Source organism: Pelodiscus sinensis, chromosome 3 (genome assembly GCF_049634645.1).
Source record: "Pelodiscus sinensis isolate JC-2024 chromosome 3, ASM4963464v1, whole genome shotgun sequence".
In the NCBI taxonomy this organism is placed as follows: Eukaryota; Metazoa; Chordata; order Testudines; family Trionychidae; genus Pelodiscus; species Pelodiscus sinensis.
Window position 1 is genome coordinate 33163353 of NC_134713.1, and position 15221 is coordinate 33178573.

The following is a 15221-nucleotide window of genomic DNA, read 5'->3' on the forward strand; positions in this document are numbered from 1 at the left end:
GGAGCTAGGAACAGGGCTGGGAATGAGGGCTGCAGTCATGAGTCAAAGTTGAGAATGGGAGTGGACCCTCAGCTAGGAGCAGGGACATGGTAGAGTTGTGGGCAGAATGGGGCTGGCAATGCTTTTCCCCAGATGCTAGTGAAGCTGACTTGTGCTCCACCAGTCCCCCAGCATTCCCTCTCACTCCCCATCCTTGGGGTTGCACTCCACAGTTTGGGGGCCACTGCTCTCAGGAGCCCCTACATCAGTAGGCATCTAAAAACCTTTAAAAATCTAGTCCTAGCAGTTTAATTGACCTTTGTATATATTCAAAATCACCCCCTTCACATTTAAAATGTAATGTTACAATAATGCTATTGAATTATCATTCTCCCTTGAAATATCTTATGCCTTTCAATGAGCAACGTAATTCTGTGATTTCCCAACTTTTGAATGTTTGACTTTGTATGAAGAGTTACTGTAGGTAATGCCTGTATACAGTGCATGATTGAGATCAGACCATCACATTACATGTTGTAAAGCAAGAAAATAAGCATTTGACTGTCATCACCTCATAACTTTTTGTTTTGATCTATTTCTTCCCATTTTATTGATTTCAAACACTTTAATATCCTGCTGGAACATAGACCACTTAATCTTCAACTTGCAGAAAGTGGTGAGGTAGCTGAAATAAATAAATATATAACAGATTCATCTGATGTATATCAACGCAATGCAGTGATCAGAATAAGGACTTTGGACTGTCACCATATTTGGTAAAATGTATTTTTATCAGGTTCATACATAAAATTGATAGTAAAATGTTCGCTGACCTAAACGCTTTCTTACTTGTTAATGTGGCCATTCATCTTTGATATCAAAAGGGCAGACCAGTAGGCTGAGCACATATTCCTCCAGTCACATAGGACATGCACAGAATAAGTCAGACCTTGCTGTAATAGTTTGTTGTGGCTAAAATTATATTCTAGAAAATGGTGAAAAGTAGGACTTGTGATTTTTTTTTTTAAACTACTCTGTAGCTGATCATTGATACTCTAACACAAAGTGTGCCTTTTGCTTATAAAATGTAAGGGCACTTTTGGAACTTCTGTTTTAGTGTTCAATTGTCTCATAACGATGTCTTCTAATCTAGTGCTAACAGGACAATTGTTCAAGGCAATGTGGATATACATAATCGTGTGTGTGGGGGGGGTGGGGGGGGGGTAAATATAAAAGTGAGACTAAGAATAATCATAGGAAAATATTGCTTCACCTTAAGAGAGAATGGGAGCCTTTCTGCAGTACATTGTGAGTTCTACAATGATATCAATAAAAGCAAATGTGCTTTCAATTTTGGACTACGCAGACTTGCTGTTATATTGAGAAATGAATGTATAGATAAGTTTCAGGTGTTTTGTCCGTCTCTCCTGCCCCATCTAATACATGTATTTTAAATGCCCCGTTTTCCTCTGCCAATCATCTAATCATTTAGTCCCTGTTTTTTTTCCTGTGGGGCTAAACTGGCTTCCTCATTTTTGCAGTTCATCAATACAAAACTGATTTGAAGCTCAGCTGTATAATAATAAGCCTTTCAGCAGCCAGGCTTGACACTTGCCTTGTAATTAAGGCCTTGATGGTTGTGTTGATGGCAAATGAAAGAAAATGGCTTTGTTCTCAATTCCAGAGGCTTGATTGCTGGTTCTCGTTCTCACCTGAATTCGACCCATTCTGCATTGTGCACATGATTGCTGGAGTGTGAGTAATTGCAGCACTGGCAGATGACATTTTCATGAAGCACACTCTGTACTGCTCCAGAGGGAATTTACAGAATTTATAGCTGGGGAAGCTCATCAAACATGGATTTAGGAAATGCCTATGTGAAAAGTGGGAGCCCACAACCAAATATCAGAGCTTTTCTTTTGACATTTGCTTTTACATAGAGAACTACAGCATGCAACCTGTTTTACCTTAGGGTAGCAGTCTTTTCTGAACATAATTTTGTAATTAAGAAGAGTTATTTAAGTTAATTAAAGCTAAATTTTTGTGGTGTGGTGTTCTTGATTTTTTTTCTTTGTTGGGTATTAGCAAAAAAAAAAAAGGAAAAAAAAAGAGGACATTTGCTTCTCATTTCCTATGTCTTTTCAGATGTTGCTGTTTAAAGATCTACTGCTGTTTCCATGAGACTTATTGATGCAATGTTGGCTTAGCTTTGTTTTAAATGAATTTATTTTCGCAATCATTCTTCAGTCATTCATTTTCTAGAATGCATTTCTATTTAAAGCAAAAAATATAAAACTTTTAAAAAGAATCCACATTAAGACCTGTATTAAATGGAACTGAAATATATTTTAGTGATTTTAATGCAGCTCTCCTTAAGGAAGCAGAGTAGAAAATATTTTATCAAAAAGTACACTTAGCTCTCCATTGAAAGCTATGCCAAATGTTATGGTAAATATGAATGGAATGGTAGGGATTTATATTATATGTGATACATGTCATGATATGTATAATCTTTCTCATCCCTTTACCCCATCCTTTCTGCTTTTTCCTTGCCAGCTGCTAGCCTTTCTATCTATCGTGTATTCTTCACCTTGCTATCAGAGTCTCTGTTCTCCTCATTCCTCACTTGACACAATAGCACTGAGAAAACTACCTGTAAGCTGTTGTTGCATTTGCATCGTTCACAACACTTGGACCAGCAGAAACATTTATACAATCCTACCAATCTTTTTCAATCCCAATCTATTTAAACTCTGTCACCCACTTCGTACTTGAAGATCCATAGCCGCTGTGACTCAGACATATTTTTATACAGCTGTCTGGCAAGCGAAAAGTCTTTGCACTTAGCTGCTAATATTCCCTGAAGCTTCTTAATCATGGAAAATGAGGAGCCTTTCCTTCTTTGTGTTTTGTATTATTGAGAGATCCTCTGTTGCATGATACATTTTTTTCTGTTGGAGTTATTGATTAGACATTGACAAATTTTAAGCAGGAGCATCCTTTGGACTTCTGGAATAAATATTTTGTGCTTCTATGATAATGCTAAATATTTTAAACACATCCTAAAATCACAGGTCCTATTTAACATTGTTAAAATTATTTTGGGTGGGAGCTTGTTCTGTTTTCTGGTCAGGCTTAGATCAGTATATCTGCGCTAATAATCAGCAACCAGAAGATCAATCCAAACGGTGGGCAGTGGTGCTAATTTACATCCTGTTGGTAATTTTGGTAGCAAAAGGGGAAACTTGAAAAGCATCTTACCTGAGTTCATGGGTGCTGTCTTATCCCATTACAAAATGGGAATTTGTCCAGTTGCCATTGACTTCAATGGGAGCATTATGGAGGCTATTGTTAGTAGCTCTTCCTATCAGTTGTTTGTTGTAGAGATCCCATTTCACTTCAATTCAAGATTCTGACCATCATCACTAAGAGTCTTAATGCTTTGGGGCCTGGCTACATTACAGGAAACCTATTTTTCAAGGACTCTGACACAGCTATGCTCTTCTGGGACAACACAATGTAAAGCTCTCCAGAGTTGGAAATCCAGGGTTAGCTTTGCTGTGCTTGTTTGAGCTTGCAGCCCAGGAAAGAGGTGCCAATGTGCCTTTAAGTCGTCTTTGTGCCTCTTGATCCAAGGCAGGAGAGGGCTTCAGTGTAACTAAGCCTTGAGGACATGATAGCGGTTTTCAAATATCTAAAAGGGTGTCACAAGGAGGAAGGAGAAAATTTGTTTCTCTTGGTTTCTGAGGACAGGACAAGGAGTAATGGGCTTAAAGTGCAGCAGGGGAGGTTTAGATTGGACATTAGGAAAAAATTCCTAACTGTCAGGGTGGTCAAATATTGGAATAAATTGCCAAGGGAGGTGGTGGAATCTCCCTCTCTGGAGATATTTAAGAACAGGTTAGATAGACATCTGTCAGGGATGGTGTAGACGGAGCTTGGTCCTGCCTTGAGGGTGGGGGGCTGGACTCGATGACCTCTCGAGGTCCCTTCCAGTCCTATTATTCTATGATTCTATGACCTGTGAAACTCATGACAGCCTCAGTGGGCTGCTGTGTGAGTTGCAGCGCTACCCAGAGGTTTGCAGTGATGCACACCTTTCACCAGGCTTGAACAGGGGCTCCTGCAAGGCAGCTTTACTGCTGTCTACCACAGTTCTGAGCAAAAGAACTCCTCCCCAGCTGGAACTGGGGTTTTTAAAGCTCTTTAAGCAGTGTAAAGAGACCAGAATTGCTAGTGAGGATGTCTCCAAGCCAAGTGTTTCCATATGTAGAACAACACTACTAAAGGAGAGGAGACCCACAACAAGCCAGAACACTTTCAGAAAATCCGAACATAGACTATTTCTGCAGTTAATTAAGTGCATGTTGTTTGCCTGTTAGCTTTAGGAACTTTAACATAGTATATATTAATGTCAAATACTCTTCTACTGTATTACATTTTCAAAGTGCATTTCCATCGGAATTAACTGTGGCATGGCAGTTTCTCTTGGTGAAAGACTGCAGTAACTTGTATCCAGAAAAAAAATGACTGAAAGTTTTTATGGTGGTGGGATAGCATGCTAAGTATCTAGGAATCTCCTCTACCACCTATCCTTTTTCTTCTCTCTGATGTTCTGGCAGCAGTAAAACGGAGTGGATTTCAACGGGGTAGCCTTTTTTTAAAGCACTATTGTCTTAAGGAGTTGGATTTTACATTGAAAATTAGGTGATGTTAACTTTCTCTCTGCACATACAAATACAAAAAAGTGAGGTTGATCTTTAGACCTTAAGAATGTGAATCAAATATATGAGATGCATGACAGTGCTCAAATAGCATGGTGATGTGTGCTTTAAAAATATGCGCAATAGTACCAGTCATATATAGGGCCCAACCAAATTCATGACCGTGGAAAAATGCATTACGGGCTGTGAAATCTGATCTCCCCTGTGAAACATGGCTGTTGTAAGGGAGACCAGATTTCACACTGTTGATGGCTGGGAGCACAGCTCTGAAGGCAACACTGCTGCCAGCAGCAGTGCATAAATGAGGGTGGCATGGGACTGAAAGAGGTGTCATAAATTTTGGGAGTGTGGCTAGGGACTGGTCTTAAAGATGGATGACTGTCCAGGGCTTGTGGTCACGGTGGTATTCTTGCCACCCCTCCCTGCAAACAAATAGCCATTCCAGTGCCTCTTTAACTAACAACCACTGGACCTGGAACTGGGACCAGGCAGAGATGAAGGTATCTCAACCAGTGACTCCTGCTGTGTGCTAAGCTCTGTCTGATAGTCCCAGATGGGTTGGGGAGGGAGAGGACTTCCTCTTCCCTTGCATTGAGTGCTCGTGAGGCCAGATTAGACCTATCTCTGAGAATCTTCTTTAGCTGCTGGAAGCTGGGAGGCGAGCTCTGATGGCTGCACTGCCACCAGCAGCAGTACAGAAGTGAGAGTAGCATAGTATGGTATTGCCATCCTTACTTCTGCACTGCTGCTGGTAATGGCATGGCCTTCAGAGCTGGGTACCTGGCCAACAGCTGCCAGCTCTGAAGGCAGGAGCACAAAAAGAGTGGCCATACTACATTCCCTCTCTCCCCCCACCCCCACAATAGCCTTGTGACACTCCCCCACTAACCTGTTTTGGATTGCAACCCCCTCTGTTATAATACTGTGAAATTTCAAGTTTAAATGTCTGAAACTGAAATTTATGATTTTCTAAAATCCCATGACTGGAATTGACCATGGATTTGGTAGGGCCTTACGTCATATTTTATATATATATATATATATATATATATATATATATATATATATATATATATATAATATGGAGGGGGGGGGAGAGAGGAGAGAGAGAGAGATTATTTAACTGATCTGTTGTCTATGGCAGAGTGTAAATTTCTTGGAGCAGAAGCCATGATCATTTTCTGTATATTCCATCATTGTACAGTCTAGTCTGATAGAAAAGACAACTGCATCTATCCAAAAGGGGGACTTAGTGGTCTGTACTACACTTAGGTATATTCAGTGGTATCCCCCTTTGAGTACTCTGGCTGGATTTTTTATGCTTTGGCTCTTTGAACAGTGGTGTCCTGAAGAAGTGAATCTGAACCTTTGAATGATTTGCTTTCTTTTAAAATGTTTCTAAAATCAAGAGCTATTACCTTTTGAAAGCATTTCCCCTGGCATAAATAGCTGTGAAGCAGGCTGTTAGACTTCAAGATCTAGGTCAGGGTGAGCAAATACTGGCCCACGGTCTGCATCAGGTCCACCATGGTTAGTTCCTGCCAAGCCCCCACATTGCCATATTTACCTGCACCTCTACAGGTATGGGGATCACAGCTCCTGTTGGCCGGGGATCGCTGTTTCTGGCCAATGGCTGATGCAATCGCCCATACATTCAGAGGCACAGATAAATATACCAGCAGTGGTTCACCAGGGGCTAGCAGTGGAAAACTGTCACCATTTAATTGCCTACTCCAATCTATGGCAACATTTTGACCTGCATTGTGTGGGAAGGATAGAATGCAATGAGCCTGTCTCTGCACTGCTCACAGTGCACTCCTGCAAGAGCAAAGTAGAACCTTGAGTTCCTTTGAATGCTAGTAGGAGCCTGCTTGACAGCACTCCACTGTTAATATGGTCAGCCTCCTTCTGGATAATACCAGACTCCTTTTTTTCCTGTACACATGCTACCTTTGGCATTAGAGGTAGTGCTAGTGGCACTAGGTTTCGCTACTGATTTGGAGCAGCAGCAGGTAGTGCTTCAGAATAACTGGTTGAGCCATGTTGCTGGCATGCCTCACAGTCAGAAAGGCAAGATTGTGCCCCTACTTTGAGAAATATATTCAGTCTTCCCCAAAACTCCCTTTTGTGCCAGTTACTTTGTTTCTTCATTAATTTTAAAACCTTGTTTGGCAGTGACTGATTCTTTGAACCATTAATCATACCTAAGCTGAGCTTGACATCAGGAAAACAGGCCATCCAGTATGTGCAAGGATGCTGATGCACTATCTGCCTTGAATGTTGACAGTCTCAGAATTTCAGTTGGTAGTAAATGTCAGCATTAGATGTTGCCTTTCCCAGATAAAGGGCATTCTTGTGTTAATTCCTCCTATTTCAGATTGTCCATTTTAATTGTCTTTTTTCAGTGTTGTGCAGTGTAAGTATGAGGCCTAAATTTGCTGCAAAATAGGATTGGCGCTATTTATTAATGGTAAACTTTAGATAGGCTGCCATGTAAAGACTCGTCAGTGTTCATACTCATCTACAGCTATAAGGGTATTGCTTCATTGGGCTGGTAGGACCTCAACAATTCAGTTAAAGTTATTTTTTCTTCTCAAAATAAAGTCTCAGTTTTTGCAAATGGATTCAGACCATCACATTCTTAATGAACAATTAAGCAGCTGACTCCTTGTTATTTTGGGGCTCTTCTTTTGTAAAGTATCCTTATGTTTGTTTCCAGAAGTGAAATCTCTAGCTCTGATCCTATGTCTACTGAGAGTAGGATTGGGTTGATCATGTTTTGATTCTGGCAGTGGCTGAGTAATAAAAGAGCTTGGATTTTAGAATCTCTAAATTTATATGTGCTGTCCTCTTTTAAAGTCTAGCTGTAATCACAAATGTCCTGTGCATCTTAATATTAAACCTATTCTTTTTAATTACTTATTTTAGTGGAAAGGGTTGCAATAATTTTAGCTTTCTTCACAATACATATTAATCAAATTAAATTACAACAATAAACAGCCCAAGTATCCACTATAGCGGAGTTGCTTGTCTACATTGAATGGCGGTACACAAGCCATTAAAATATCTCTGGTATCCACACAAGATCTGTGTGCAACTAACATATTCCTGTGATTCTATTTTATTGTTTCCTTCCCTCCTTCTCTTGATGGGTAACAAGCACCTGAAGCTCTGTTGACTTCAGTGGGAATTGAAGCTCATCAGTATCAATCAGAATGTGGCCCTTTTGTGGGAGGTTTTCAGGGCACATTGAGCCCTGGAGCTTGTGTCACTACAAATTATTATTTTTTCCATGTAACAATAGTTATCAAGTCTAGGTGTCTTCATCATTCTTAGATTATCACATCTCAGAGGCCAAGTCACTTAGTTTATCATAAAAATGCCTTTCTTAGGAACTAGGCAATACGGATGGTAACAGCATTGATAGTAAGACACATTCCACCCTTACATATGCAACCAATGTTTCTACCTCTGCAGCAGTAATTTAAATTGTGTTTAGGTCATGGCAATAAGTGTTCAGTTGAGGATCTGAGAGCATTAAAAATGTATGTGCCAAGTTTTCAAAACTGAAGTCCTAAGAGTGAAGGCCTAAGAGCTGACATCAAGGAGGGCACTTGAATAATTGTTTCTGCATGCAAATGCTACAACTGCACACACAGTTACAGTATCTGAAGAGGCAAACATAGATAGACAATTAGGCTATGCCTACACAGCCGATTTTGCCGGCAGCGAGAATGCAAATGAGGCGCAGATTAGCATATCACAGTGCCTTATTTGCATAATTTATGCAAGGTGGCTTTGCGCAAAGAGGAAAAAAAGTAGTATGGACATTTTCTTTTTGCGCAAAAACCCCTTTTCCCACAGGATAGGTAAACTTCCTTTTTTTGGGCATAAGGATCTTGCGGGAAAAGGGGTTTTTGCACAAAGAGAAAATGTCCACACTGCTTGGTTTTGCACAAAAACCGTAGCGAAAAAATGGATCGGCAGAGAATAGGCAAATGAGATTGTGACTCATGCAAATAAGTTCCTCATTAGCATATTTTTTGCCGAGAAAATTCGTAGTGTAGACATAGCCTTAGAGATCAAGCTTGAAAATGTGTGACCAAATATACAAAAGTCAGTGTTATCCCTCCCTTAGCTTAATGAGAACTAAATTTAAATGTGGTTTGATTTTTTCCAAGCTGTCAGTGCCTGAAGCTCCCAGTGACTTCAGCAGCAGTCCTGAGAGCTCAATGCCATTGAAAATTAGGCCAATATTTAAGAAAAAGGAGACACAATGGTTTTGCTTTAAAAAGCAAGCAGTTAATTCTGTTTTATTGATCAAGCAAGCAATTTATATTTATAATGGAAAGAATCCCCTTTTTTGGATCAGTTTTTGCTTAGGAGGGAGATTGAGAGTGAATGCTCGTATGTTAAATTTTGCTGCAGAAGTCAAAGTTTAGCCGTCTGCTTTCTGCTTGAGTTGTCAGTCGTGATGAATAATGGATGTCATATGAGGGTTGCCTCTACACTGCTATGGTTACAGTCGCTAGCCTTGGTGCTGAAGTAGCACCACAAAAAGGGAAATTAATTCACAGTATAAACTCTAATGCCTGATCAAAAGTTGTGAATGATAAATATGCATTTTCTGTATAAACAAAAATAGAAGAAGTAGACAACTCATGTCATTTCACTGGGTTTCAATACTGTATTCATTGTATAAATATGATTTTACCATGAGTCAAGTATATAATTGGAGTCATGTGGCATGATATTGTCATTCTCAGCATAACACTATATTGGTAAAAACATAGTCATAGTCGGCTCAAAATCCTGCATATTTTACTCTGCCGTTATTTAGAAAAGACTCTCCCTAAGGTTAAAGTATAAAGGCCGAGTCAGGTCATCATTAAGGCTTTGCTATACATAAGAGATTTTAAACTTCTTTTTCTTAATACTGTCAACAAAATGTTGAAGTTAACAGTATTTTATTTACTTTAACAAAATATCATTAAACAGTAGGGTTAATTTTCTACCACAAAATGATGTTTTAAAAATATCCTGGAAGTCAAGAATTTAGGGCTATGAAAAGTAGTCCTTCATCTCAGAAGTAATCCCAAGTATTCAATGAAGCTATTTATCTGACAGTGGGATTAGGTCTTTAAATTGTAATTGCACTTATGAAGTAAATGCTGATTCTTTCGTAAATAGGCCTTCCCCCTGAGTGGAACAGCAGAACCTTTCCATTTATAGTAATTCATCATTTTTAAAGCACTATGAATCTTCTGTTTGTTGTTATTTATGCAACTCTTTCCTCCTCCCTCCCTCCATAGGGAAATACCAAGCTTGTTTTTACTATATTTTTATATGCAAGCTATTTTGTTTATGAAAGAGTATTTTATCTTAGTTTCAGTTCCAGCTTCTAGGCTCTTCAAATATTTCCTTGACTGAGAAGGAATATATAAGAAGTCTAATACAGTATCTTTTAGAAGATTTATGGTAATGCTACTGAATTTAGCTGATCATAAACAGCATGGTGAGCCCCTTAGGGTCTCTTCATTTTCCTGACACACTCCACTGCTGCCCCATTAACACTTCGTCTGTTATTGCGATATACTCAGTTTAATGAGCATCTTTGCATTTGGAGCTCCACACAAGAAGCAATTGCGGAAACAACTGATGCACCTACTGTAGCTTTCAATACAGTTTCTAATTCCCTTTCCTAGCTTTTATTTTTAAGCAAAATGAGTAAGCCTTTAATCTGCAGAAATATTTCATTATATCATAATTTTTCTTTAATTACAGGAGACAGAAATGCCAAACAATGAGTAATAGCTTCAAACATTACACTGTATCTAGGTTAGAGGTAAACATACACTGAACATATGCTAGAGAAAGTGTTTTCTTACCTTAAAATTTGTCCTATTAACACTAGTAATCATCTTTCACATTAAAGATGTAGAGTTATATTGTCTAAACTGTATATTATTGTGAAGCTAATAAAACTTTAAAAACAATAAAGTTTGATTCTGATTTCTGGCACCAGTGTGAAGTCAAGTAATTTGTATAAAAGATAGAATCTGGTTTATGATATTATTATTAGATTTGATTCGTAGAACTGAATTTATCATAGTGTTCCAAGTGCAAAACCTGTTAAATTAAACAATTAACACTTTGTCATATAAAGGACTCAGAAGATTTAAAGCCTGAATTTCATTATAAGATTTAAGTCCAACATTTTAATTTTGCACTGATTACTAACTCATTAGCTAAAACAGTAAAATAGTACAAAAGTCACCTTACATCCTGAATTTTACCAGATGGTCATATGGGGCTCAATAAAATACTTGAAAAATTTGAATAAATGTTTATGCCATTTTTATTCCAGTAAATTATCTGCAGCATTCAGTTATTTAATATTAAAATGTATGATAGTGGGTGTTCATTATAACTTTCAGTTCAAAAGATAACACAAGAGAGTATCTTCTTTTAAGCTTACTGCCTTTCAGCTGAGATCTTTTTTTCTTTTAGAAAATGAATCGGGAGGAAACTTGGTGAATCCAATCCAGTGGATCTACAAGCACCTTGTCAGGTTCAGAGAGCAGATTCTGGACCAAAGAGCAATTACCCCACCAAACGATTTCAGGTACAATTGACCTAAATATAGCACTCTGTTGAGATTATTGACAAGAGTTCATTTCCTATAGTGCTTTTCTCATTTGCTACTCTTGGTAACCACTGTGATCTTATCTGTCTGATGCCTCATGGCTTCTGGGATGCAGTTAAGGATTCTGTTGTGCATTCTCTTTAATCAGACAACTCATGCTAAAAAGAGCTATTTGCAGTTAAATTAGGTGATGCATATATTGTTCTTGCTGCTGAAGTTATATATAGAGCAAGGAGTGCCTGAATCCTTATGGACTAAACTGCAATAGAATTCTTTGATCTGTAGTAAAAAAAAAAAATGATGCTAGTTATCCTGACACAGACACAGAAAAAAGAAAAACCTGAGGGTGCAACTTGCAGCAATGAATGGTTGGTAGTGTTTGCTAATTGTGGAGGTTTTTTATGTTTATCAAAGTGATCTTTTTTAATGTAATTTTGTTTAGACCCTTCAGACAATCCATGCAATTTTTCCATGGAAGTAAAAAGTCAATTCATTCTACTAGCTTAGTTTAGGAATATACATGGATATAACTGAACTGATGTTAGATGCTGGTAATGTTCTAGTATATTACAATACAGGCACTTTGAGTCAGTTTTTAAAAACAGTACCTGTGGACTTGTGAAGGATGCCAAATAAATCATTTCCCCTGATATGGAGTATTGAGAAACATATGGCAATCCCTTTGGAGTTCACTGGGAAAAAGAAAGTCATAATTATTTTGCCTACAAGCTACCCCCCTTTGTCTTTATGTTATTAGGGAAATCCCTAGAGTATATGGACATTTTAGACGCTAGTGTCAAGTTCCATGTACTTTAGCTTTTTTGAGAACTGCCTATTTACAAAGTTTTATGAAGTAATATAATAAGTCACAATAGTTCTAATTATTTTATTGTATATTGGTTATGTTTTCCCAAGTGAACAACACAATACTCGCTTTATATGGAAAAATACTCTGTACATAGTGCTTTTCTTAGAGATGTATAAGGAGCTCTTTCCCTGTTGTGTGTTAGAGGACTCACAGTTCATTGAGAAACAGAATAATGTTTATGCTTCTAAACTCCATTGATTTTTGTTTGATGCCAATGGGCAACCTTTGTGAATACAGGGAAATAGTTCCAGGACCCTTAAATAATATTTTAGAAAGCCAAGAGAACTTCAGTTTTAATTCAAGTTTGTGAATTTCAAATTAATCAGAAGGGAAGTTGCATATTTTAATTTTATCACGAATGTACATAATAATGACACCTACCATCACTATAATGCTTTTTATCCATCGCTCCCTTCACCCTCTACCAATAAGCATAAGCTTTATTATCCCTATTTTACAGGTGGGAAATTGAAGCTCAGAAAAATTAAGGTGGGAGTCTCAAGGAGGACTTAAGCACTACAATGCTTTCCCCCTTTAACTTTTAGCACAGTGATTAGGGCACTCAAGTAAGATATCTGAATTCAATTCCCAGCTGCTGCCTAATGTGGCGAAAGGATTTTCATTTGACTCCCGCATCCCAGGTGAATAATCTAAGCACTGAGCAATGGAATATTTTGGGGTGGAGGATTCCTTTTTAAGCCCTTCCATTTGGTTTAAAGTATTTAAATATGCATTGAGCTAGAGCAAGAATGAGCATGACTGTATAGTCCAGTGGTGAAGGCACTCACCTGAAGGGAATGGCACCTGGGTTCCAGTTCTCCTATTATTTAATTATTTATATACAATGGAACAGCTTCCACAGGAGAGATAGAGAGACCTGTGCAGCTTACACCACAGCTCAATTTTTAGGGCTTTCTCCTGGGCAGCAGTGCTCCAATGATTGGCTCAGAGTCATGAGAGGGTAGCCACATTTTCCTCTGATATTTTTGTGAGGGTTTCGACTTGCTCTGAGCACACCTACTGGATTGGGCCTCAAAAGCAAGATAGATAGAGAGAGCCTACTCTGTAAATCCCTCTGGGCTGAGACATGATAGACCTTAAGCGACTGTGGAATCAGGACAAAGGTGTCTGGTCATGTGGCCAAGTGCTGAAATGTAGAAAATTAGGGACACTAGGCACCTCCAGGGTTAGATGGCAGCGGAGTGGACTTAGGTATTTGAAGTGTCAGTTCACTGCCTACATCCCCATTGTGAATCCCATTCTGAGGACTGGTCTACATTATATGGGAAGGTTGAAGTAAGAGACACAATTCCAGCTACATAAATTGTGTAGCTGGAGTCAATGTGTCTTAAATACAGTAGGAGCTTGACGGGAGTAAGAGTACTCACAAAGGAGTAGGAGTACTGTGCCAATGGGGGTGGGGAGAGGAGGGCTTTGAGTTCAAGCTAGTGGCTTTATGCTACACCCACTTTGAACCTCAGAAGATCGATCATGGCAGCATCAATCTTCCATGTAGTATAGACGTACTCTGAGAGACTTACCAAGTCATACAGTAGGTGAATGGCAGAACTAGGGATAGAATCCATGTGTTAAAACTTACACTGTGGTACTTTACCCATTAGAACAAACATGATTGTTGTTTACAGGAGGGCCCTATTAATTAGAGTAAAGCTTTTGAATAAATAAGTACGCTTATTAAGTTTGCAGATGATACCAAGCTGGGAAGGGTTGCAACTAATCTGGAGGATAGGGTCATAATTCAAAATGATCTGGACAAATTGGAAAAATAGTCGGAGGTAAACAGGATGAAGTTTAATAAAGACAAATGCAAAGTGCTCCACTTAGGAAGGAACAATCAGTTTCACACATAAGGAATGGGAAGCGACTGTCTAGGAAGGAGTACAGCAGAAAGGGACCTAGGGGTTATAGTGGACCACAAGCTGAATATGAGTCGGCAGTGTGATGCTGTTGCAAAAAAAGCAAACATGATTCTGGGACACATTAACAGGTGTGTTGTGAGCAAGACACGAGAAGTCATTCTTCCGCTCTACACTGTGCTGGTTAGGCCTCAGTTGGAGTATTGTGTCCAGTTCTGGGCACTGCATTTCAAGAAAGATGTGGAGAAATTGGAGAGGGTCCAGAGAAGAGCAACAAGAATGATTAAAGGTGTAGAGAACATGACCTATGAGGGTAGGCTGAAGGAATTGGGTTTGTTTAGTTTAGAAAAGAGAAGTTTGAGGGGGGACGTGATAGCAGTTTTCAGGTATCTAAAAGGGTGTCATAAGGAAGAGGGAGAAAACTTGTTCATCATGGCCTCTGAGGATAGAACGAGAAGCAATGGGTTTAAACTGCAGCAAGGTAGGTTTAGGTTGGACATTAGGAAAAAGTTCCTAACTGTCAAGGTACTCAAACACTGGAATAAATTGCCCGGGGAGGTTGTGGAATCCCCATTTCTGGATATATTTAAGAGTAGGTTAGATGTCTATCAGGGATGGTCTAAACAGTATTTGGTCCTGCCATGAGGGCAGGGGACTGGACTTGATGACCTCTCAAGGTCCCTTCCAGTCCTAGTATTCTATGATTCTATGAAATGAGCAAACCAGGTGGTCCTCTCTATTGTGGTCTAGCCAGGCTTCATTTGAAGGATGGTGTTTACTTTAATCACCATGTTTTAGAAGGATACATGTATGCAGTGGAGGGAGTTTAGAGGAAGGAACTAAGTACCAACACATAAATCAAGCTTGGAATATAAATCTTTAGGGAAAGGTTAGAACTAGATTATTTCAGCCTAGAGAAAAGACAAATTAAATCAAAATGGATCAATGATTTCTATTAGTCAGTGAGGAAAGAACAAGTAATAATGGGAGTAAGTTACAGTAGGGAAAATTTTAGTTTAAATATTGGGGGGGAAATTACCTTGTAAGTTCTCCACCCATCTTCATTGGTGTACTGAGGATGGACAGCATATCAGAGAGGAAAATTTATCCTTTAAAATGTAACAGTA

General features: G+C 38.9%; 1 protein-coding gene across 9 annotated transcripts in view; it reads left to right on the forward strand.

The window, feature by feature from the left end:
* MYT1L (myelin transcription factor 1 like) overlaps positions 1 to 15221 on the forward strand; it is a 426396-nt gene that overhangs the window by 116628 nt on the left and 294547 nt on the right. For all 9 annotated transcript variants that reach the window (XM_075923549.1, XM_075923552.1, XM_075923548.1 and 6 more), the window contains exon 2: positions 11214 to 11328. The gene's annotated coding sequence lies outside the window, so the exon portion shown is untranslated. The remainder of the gene's footprint in view (positions 1 to 11213; positions 11329 to 15221) is intronic.